Source organism: Cebus imitator, unplaced genomic scaffold, assembly GCF_001604975.1.
Source record: "Cebus imitator isolate Cc_AM_T3 unplaced genomic scaffold, Cebus_imitator-1.0 Scaffold725, whole genome shotgun sequence".
Classification (NCBI taxonomy): domain Eukaryota; kingdom Metazoa; phylum Chordata; class Mammalia; order Primates; family Cebidae; genus Cebus; species Cebus imitator.
In genome coordinates, this window is record NW_016108040.1 from 521,110 (window position 1) to 529,840 (window position 8,731).

At 45.1% G+C, this 8,731-nt stretch overlaps 1 long non-coding RNA gene and 1 pseudogene across 2 annotated transcripts; both read left to right on the plus strand.

Moving 5' to 3' along the window:
• The first annotated feature begins 1 nt into the window (after window position 1).
• On the plus strand, window positions 2-7,071 carry LOC119469589. Its single transcript, XR_005198425.1, has 3 exons — window positions 2-13; window positions 4,113-4,115; window positions 6,650-7,071. It is a non-coding gene; the product is annotated as an uncharacterized LOC119469589 (long non-coding RNA).
• LOC108296589 lies at window positions 5,710-7,054 on the plus strand (annotated as a pseudogene). Its single transcript, XR_001821925.1, has one exon. The product of XR_001821925.1 is annotated as a protein SET-like (transcript).
• Window positions 7,072-8,731: the final 1,660 nt, after the last annotated feature.

Genomic DNA, 8,731 nt, shown 5'->3' on the forward strand with positions numbered 1-8,731 from the left:
TAGATGGAGTTTTGTTCTGTTGCCCAGGTTGAAGTGCAGTGGTGCAATCTTGGCTCACTGAAACCTCTGCCTCCTGGGTTTAAGTGATTCTCCTGCCTCAGCCTCCTGAGTAGCTTGGATTACAGACATCAGTCACCATGCCCAGATAATTTTTGTATTTTTAGTAAAGATGAGGTTTCACCCTGTTGGTCAGGCTGGTCTTGAACCCCTGACTTCAAGTGATCCACCTGCCTCAGCCTCCCAAAGTGCTTGGATTACAGATGTCATCCACCAAGCCTGCTGAAATTCTGGTGTTTTTGCAAGCTGTTAAACTGAGAGCCTCAATTTCTTGCTGACTCTCAGCTAGGGGCCGACCACTCAAAGCTCCTTGACACCTTCCCCTTCCATGGGTAACTCACAATGTGGCCACCTGCTTCATCAACACCATCAAGGAAGAGAAGAATGCTATCTTCCTTGCTAGATTAATTCCTAAATTAGAATCTAATTGCATAGTCCCCACCCACACTCAAGGTGAGGGAACCACACAATAGCATGAATAGCAGGAGGTGGGACTTGAGGCAGGACACCCAAGGGTCTCTCAGTCAAAGGGTAACATGACAGTCACAGATGATCATGTCCCAGATCCACAAATGCTGGAGGAGAGGCAAGGGCAAGTGAAGGAGTCACCGAGGCCAGCTTAGCATTGGTGTTCACATTTCAGATTCCCACCAACACCTGTGATGTTGCCCAGCCACAAGGACACATCCAATAGATAAAGATGCTGTTGCTATGGAGTCCTGGCATAGGCAGACCAGGGCTAGAAGTGATCAAGATAATTTGCAAATATCAAGGCAGTCAACCCTAGACTGAGCCCCATGAGCCAGTAGAATATATGTTTTCCTCACTGCTGCATCCCAGCACCTAGCAGTGCACAGGACTACTTCCTGCCCAGCCAATATCTGCTGGGTGAAATGAATGGATCCATTGATGGCAGCAATCAGGACTGGCTTCCACAGAGGGTCATTTGTGAGGAGGGGGAGAAGGCAGGAGAGGAGGTGTGAGGTAGGTAGCTGGGCATGGGACAGGTAGTATGCAGCACTTACTCCTCTTCCATGCCTGTCTCCTCATCATAAATGGCGAGTAAACGCAGTGCCTCATGCCTGTAATCCCAGCACTTTGGGAGGCTGCGGCAGGTGGATGACCTGAGGAGAGGAATTCAAGATCAACCTGGCCAACATGGTGAAACCCCGTCTCTGCTAAAAATACAAAAATTAGCCAGGTGTCCTGGCATGCACCTGTAATGGAAGCTACTCAGGAGGCTGAGGCACAAGAATCACTCGAACCCAGGAGGCGGAGGTTGCAGTGAGCCGAGATTGTGCCACTACACTCCAGCCTGGGCAACAGAACAAGACACCATCTCAAAAAAAACCAAAAAACAAAAAACAAAAACAAACCAGAAAAAAGGTAAATAAAGAAATGAACTATCCAAGGAACCAGAGAAATCCTCCAACCACATCGTTGACCTGTGCTAGTTTCAAAGGGGATACTATATCCACAGAAAACACAGGTAAACTTCAGTTGCATAGGGCAAGTAGGGAGATGATTTTCCCCCTGGAGCCTGGACTCCCCTTCCAAGCCACAGCCCTTCACCTTTAGGAAGAAAGAAAAGGCTTATCATGTGACGAGAGTCCTTGTCCAAAGAAAGGAAATGCAGTCTCGTTAAAAGCCCAGTGGCAATACTTCCCTAACACAATGAGTGCTGGTGACAATGTCTAATGAAGACTTTTATGACAGGGATGTAATTGTAAAAAAAAAAAAGATTAAAAAATTGGTTTCAATGCTTTGCCATCCAAAAGTTCATTTGTTTCCTCATTCATGCACTAAATAAGCCCCTAATTAATCTTGAATCTCAGAGAAAGGTGACTAGATTGCCATTTTCTCCATGAGGACGCACTTCACATTTTGGGAAGTTTGAAGAGGCTCTTCAGCATTTTCCTTTAATGGTGCTTTATCAGCATTTTAGAGAAGTTTCATTAGGCTGCCTAAGGCTGCTAATTGCATTACCATATTTTTAAGCCTCATGGGTTCCAGTCAGACTCATTGTTCTCCCAATCCTCCCACTATCTACGGGTTTGACACGTCGGAGATCCACCCATTGAGGGGAGAGGGCACCGCTCACACCAGCAGGGACTGTGTTGCTTTCTCTTCTCAAGGAAAATTTAGCCTCAAAAGTCACTGTGACGTCACCACTCCTAGGGAGAAAAAAGAGCTGCGGCTTTCCAGTCAAGAAAAAAAAAAAACAAAAGGACTGTGTGTGTGCATGTGTGTGTTTGTATGCGTGTGTGTGTTTGTGTATAGCTAGACATGAATATAGATGCACAAATGTGTGTTTAGAGAAATAGAAATATAATCTATATGCATAGATAGGAATAGCTGGATATGTGTGTGTGTAGATATGAACATATGTATGTATTACATATATATGAATATATGTGTATATATGGAGATGGATATGAATATGCAAGTAAGAACATATACATATGTGTATATATAAATAGATATGAGTAGATGCATGTATGTGTATAGATGATGTGTGTGTGTATCTGAATATATGCATAGAGGAATATATGTAGATAATGACTAATATGTGTCTCACTAAATGATGATGCTTATATTTTATCTGGATTCTCCCACTCTCTAAAGAAAATTTCAATGAAACACTAATTTCCAAACCTAGGCAGCTGAACACCCTACCAGAAGCTTCACAGACATTGTCTCATTTAATCCTCTCTACAACCTTGTGAAGAGTTAACTACTATTTCTGTCATTTTGCAAAGAGGGAAATGGATTTTCAGATTTCATAAGTCACAGAGCTCACAAGCAGTGGAGTCAAAACTTGAAGCAAGGCCTGGGGAGTCGCCAGCATCCGTGCTTAGTTGGTAATATTCTGCCTGGGAGTCAGGAGTCTGGGAGGTGACAGGCCTGGGTCCACACCGGCTCTATGCCTCCACACAGGCATCTTTACCCCTGTGAGCACCGATCCCTGCCGATGGAGTGATGCTGTCTACCCTGTGGAGGTAAGAAGATGAAATGAGATAAAACGCATAAAGCAGTAACCCTGGCATGTCCTCCAGCTGCTCACACCGGGGCAGCCCTGACTGGGTGCATCTCAAAGACAGTTGAACCCCATAAAACCAGGGCAGGCACCCCACATCCTCAGCAGACACTGGGCAACACACAAATCTGGGTCCTGCCAGCCGGCACAACTCAGAGATGGGATGGGGAAAGTCCCATCTTCTGGCTTGAAAAGACCTACCCACCTACCCAGTTCCCCTCTCCTGAACCTCACCCCTAGAGTCTAAATAAACACTGTATTAAGCCAGGTTCCTTGCTGGGCAGTGACACTTTGGCTCCTCCTGCTCCACTTCTGGTCTCCAGGGTCTTTTTTCTTCTAACAGGAGTGCCTGGGACCAAGAGGCCACTTCTCAAGAAGAGCGCCTCTACATGCCTTCCCTCCTACCTCCTCCCCTCTGCTCCACTCTCCAACTCTGGGGCTCCATGCAAGCACAGCAATGATGGAGCTGGGCTTCGGGGCAGCAGAAAGAGATGACTGAGAGACCCCCTCCAGCTGTGGTCTCCAGTCCTTGAGATTGCCACCTGGTGCACGCCAGCAGCAACTGGGGAGGATTTTAGCCATCGACCGGGCAAAGAGGCTCTGTGTTGATACAAGGACAGCCTCCAGAAATGTGAAGTCCTCTCTGAGCTGGGAATACAGGGCCTCTGGGCCAGCACTGCCCAAGGGCCATCTGAGTCTTTGTTAATCACAAAATAAGGAGACTCCTCTACCCCAAGCTACCAGGCAAGGGCCACCTGGTCTGCCCAAGGAGGAAGGGGACAGCAGATGGCCACAAGAGTTTCCAGGGCAAGACCCAGCTGGTTCCCTCCTGCCTGTGGCCTGCTCGCCAGGAAGCCCAGACCGTGTATGCCATGCCCAACAAGCTGGCTGCTGCCCTTCCACCAGTCATGGGGGGGGGCTCTCTGTGGGGTGTTGGCTACAGGGGGTCTGATGGCTGGAAATCTCTGGCTTCTCTGCTGCCTTCGCAGGATTGGGAGATAAGCAGAGAGGCTTCCAGTTTGTTGGGTAGGACCTATCTCTGCCCCCATGTGTTACTTGGGGAGGATGGCAGCAAACAGGTTCAGGAAGTTGCTTGCACAGGAACCTGGAGACAGAGAGGGGTATCATTTCCAGCTTGAGTTTTGCAGTGAGGCAGATATGGGTCCAAGTGTTGGCTCTGCCACACCCTACATAGGTGGCCTTGAGCAAGTGACACACCCTCTAGAAAACCGTTTCCTCCCTTGCAAAATGGAACTAAGATAGTCACTACTTCTAGGATTGCTAGAGGATTAGATGAGATTCAATGACAATTAAATAAAGATCAAATAGGACCAGTCATTCCTCAAGTATTTCTTGAGCAGCTACCCTGGGAACACAGGTTCCTGGCCCCACAGGGCACATTAGCTGCTGGGGAGACAGATAATACACAAGGAAGCCAACAAGGACAACAGGACTGATTACAGTGAGTGCTGCGGAGAAGGAGGAGGTGTCATCATGAGAACAGCAGGAACTGGCCGGGGGTGAGTGCAGGCCTGGTACTTAGGTCAAGGGCTAAGGAATGAGAGGAGCCAGACAGGTGAGGGTGGGAGACCCAGGCAGAAGGGAGTGTATCAGCTCTGAGTGGGGAAAGGCTTGGTTTGTTGGAAGAACTGAAAGTGGTAGTGGTCAGTGGACTCAGACAGCGGGGAGCAGGGTGAGCCATGCAGGCCCTGGGCTCAGGCTCCATCATTGTGGGGTGGCAGGCCTCAAAGCAAGGGTGCCTGGCCATGACTATGCCTTTTCCTACCGGGAGGGCTTCCCCGAAGAGCTTCCTCTCCTGCCCCAAGGAGGCTTTCCACTGACAAATCTACATATGGAACCCAGGAATGGCGCACACAGAGAAACCCCAAACATACCCAGATACCATCCCGTCCTAGGACCCAGGCTCTAGAGCTTAAACAATGTCACATGCCCTGAAAGCTGTTTTCTCTTCTACTGGGGAATCCTATTTCATTTTGATTTCTCTTTTGACCAATCTCACTAGAAACTCAGGCCAAGAGAAAACACATCATTCAAGACAGCCAGGAACCATTTTCTATTCCAGACCATTCACATTCTCTCTCTCTCTCTTCTTACACACACACACACACACACACACACACACACACACACGCCAGCCATAAGGGCTAGCCAAGGGCTACAGTGAACCCTAAAGATTCACAATAATGGCCAGGCACAGTGGCTCACACCTGTGATCCCTTTGGGAGGCCGAGGTAGGTGGATCACCTGAGGCAGGAGCTTGAGACCAGCCTGGCCAACATGGTGAAATCCCATCTCTACTAAAAGCACAAAAAATGGCTGGGTGTGTTGGTGGGTGCCTGTAATCCCAGCTACTTGAGAGGCTGAGGCAGGAGAATCAGTTGAACCCAGGAGGCAGAGGTTGCAGTGAGCCAAGACCAAACCACAGCACTCCAGCCTGAACGACAAGAGCAAGACTCCATCACACACACAAAAAAAAGATTCACAATAACACAACTATTTCCACACCTGTGCAACATTAACCTACCACAGTCTTTACCACCAGAGTGAGTGTTCTGCCTGCTTCTGGACGAGCAAGACTTGTGTTCTGGTTCTCAGACTTCCCCAGCAGCATGGCCCCCAAACGCCAGTCTCCACTCCCGCCTCAAAAGAAGAAACCAAGACCATCTCGTGCTCAGGGACTGGAGGAGACATCAGCCCCTGCAGGCTTGCCAAAGAAGGGAGAAAAAGAACAGCAAGAAGCAATTGAACACATTAATGAAGTACAAAATGAAATAGGCTTAATGAACAAGCCAGGGAGGAGATTTTGAAAGTAGAACAGAAATATAACAAACTCCACCAATATTTTTTCAGAAGAGGTCAGAATTAATCGCCAAAATCCCAAATCTTTGGGTAACAACATTTGTCAACCATCCACAAGTGTCTGCCCTGCTGGGGGAGGAGGACGAAGAGGCACTGCATTATTTGACCAGGGTTGAAGTGGCAGAATTTGAAGATATTAAATCAGGTTACAGAATAGATTTTTATTCTGATGAAAATCCTTACTTTGAAAATAAAGTTCTCTCCAAAGAATTTCATCTGAATGAGAGTGGTGGTCCATCTTCAAAGTCCACTGAAATCAAATGGAAATCTGGAAAGGATTTGATGAGACGTTCAAGTCAAACGCAGAATAAAGCCAGCAGGAAGAGGCAACATGAGGAACCAGAGAGCTTCTTCACCTGGTTTACTGACCGTTCTGATGCAGGTGCTGATGAATTAGGAGAGGTCATCAAAGATGATATTTGGCCAAACCCATTACAATACTACTTGGTTCCTGATATGGATGATGAAGAAGGAGAAGGAGAAGATGATGATGATGATGAAAAGGAGGAAGGATTAGAAGATACTGATGAAGAAGGGGATGAGGATGAAGGTGACGAAGATGAAGATGTTGATGAAGGTGAGGAAGGAGGATGAAGGAGAAGATGACTAAGAACACTGATGGATTCCAACCTTCCTTTTTTTAAATTTTCTCCAGTCCCTGGGAGCAAGTTGCAGTCTTTTTTTTTTTTTTTCTTCCCTCTTGTGCTCAGTCACCCTGTTTTTGAGGTCTCTTTTCTCTACACCATGGTTCACAATTTATTTTGGGGGAAATATCTTGAGCAGGATACAACGGGAAAAGTCTCTGCCCCTTTCTGTTTGAAATTCATTTTTATCCCTTCCTGTCTGAACAAAAACTATATGGAATCAACACCACCGAGCTCTGTGGGAAAAAAGGAAAACCTGCTCTCTTCACCCAGCTGGAAGCTGGAGGGTGTAGGCCCCTGTGTAGTAGTGCATAGAATTCTAGCTTTTTTCCTCCTTTCTCTCTATATTGGGCTCAGAGAGTACACTGTGTCTCTATGTGAATATGGACAGTTAGCATTTACCAACATGTATCTGTCTACTTTCTCTTGTTTAAAACAAGAAAAAAAAAACTTTAAAAAATGGGGTTATAGAAGGTCAGCAAAGGGTGGGTTTTAGATGTTTGGGTGGGGTAAGTGGGCATTTTGACAACATGGCTTCTCCTTTGGAATGTTTAATTGTGACATTTGACAGACATCCTTGCAGCTTAAGATGACACTTTTAAAATAAATTCTCTCTTAATGATGACTTGAGCCCTGCCACTCAATGGGAGAATCAGCAGAACCTGTAGGATCTTATTTGGAATAGATATTCTTTATTGAAATTTTGTTCCTGTTTATTTTTAAATTTTCTTTTTGTTTCACTGGAAAGGAAAGATGATGCTCAGCTTTAAATGTTAAAAGTGTACAAGTTGCTTTCTTACAATAAAACTAAATGTGTACACAAAGGATTTGATGCTTTTCTCTGAGCATAGGTATGCTTGCTATGACCTTCCAAGATTGACTTGTATAACATCACTGTCACACTTTGTCACCCTAACTTCGTATTTTTTGATACGCACTTTGCAGGATGACCTAGGGCTATGTGGATTGAGTAACGGGATCTGAATCAATGCATTAATATCTCCATAGCTGGGAAACGTGGGTACAATTTGCCATTGATTTCTGAAAGTATTCACATCATTTGGAATACCAGATTGCTCAATACTTTCTGAGTATATTGTGCCCTTAATTTTTATCTCCAAGTCGCAGTTTTTAAAATTGGCCGTTAACCTGGATGTAAAATAATATGCCTGCCACCACCATCCAACAGACCTGGTGCTCTAATGCCAAGTTATACATGGGATAGTTGCTGGCATGTCTTCATTGGCTATGTAAAATGTGGCCAAGGAGATAGGCTCTCCGAGTAAGGGGTCTGTGATGGTTGGCAGTAACTGTCCCTGCTCTCTGGTATAAAGCTCTCAAATATGACTACGTGAATCTGGGTGGGATAATGGACCCAGCTCTGTCTGCTCAATGCCATTGTGCAGAGAAGCACCCTAATGCATAAGCTTTTTAATGCTGTAAAATATAGTAGCTGAAATTAAATGCCACTTTTTCAGAGGTGAATGAACGGACAGTCTGGTGAAATTCAAAAGCTTTTTGATGTATAAAACTTGACAAATGGAACTATTCCATCAATACCTATCTAGATGGATAGTATGTAATTTCTGCACAGGTCTCTGTTTAGTAAATACATCACTGTATGCTGATCAGGAATCTTGCTCCAATAAAGGAACATAAAGATTAAAAAAAAACAAAAAACAAAAAACAAGCTAACACACAAACCAAATAAAACAGTTGTAAAATGCAGGAAATGTGGGTTTTATATGTAAAATGTGCACGTGCACGTGCACACACACACACACACACACACACACACACACATACACATGTATCTGCCTCGGGCAATGAAATTAGCCAAGTGGTGCATATACAATTGTTTCAAACGGATTTATAAACTTGAATTTGTCAATTGACAGATTTGCAAGCTTATGTATCTTTGATAAATTGACTTTTAATGAGGATGACAAGACAATTCAACAGGAAAAGAACACATGAACAAATGATGCTGACACAGCTGGATATCCAAAAACAAGAAAAGCTATGCAGTTAAAAAGGAAGTAGTAGAATTGTCTCCATTCACAATTTTCATAATTTTAAACAGACAACATTACAATGAATACACACACACACA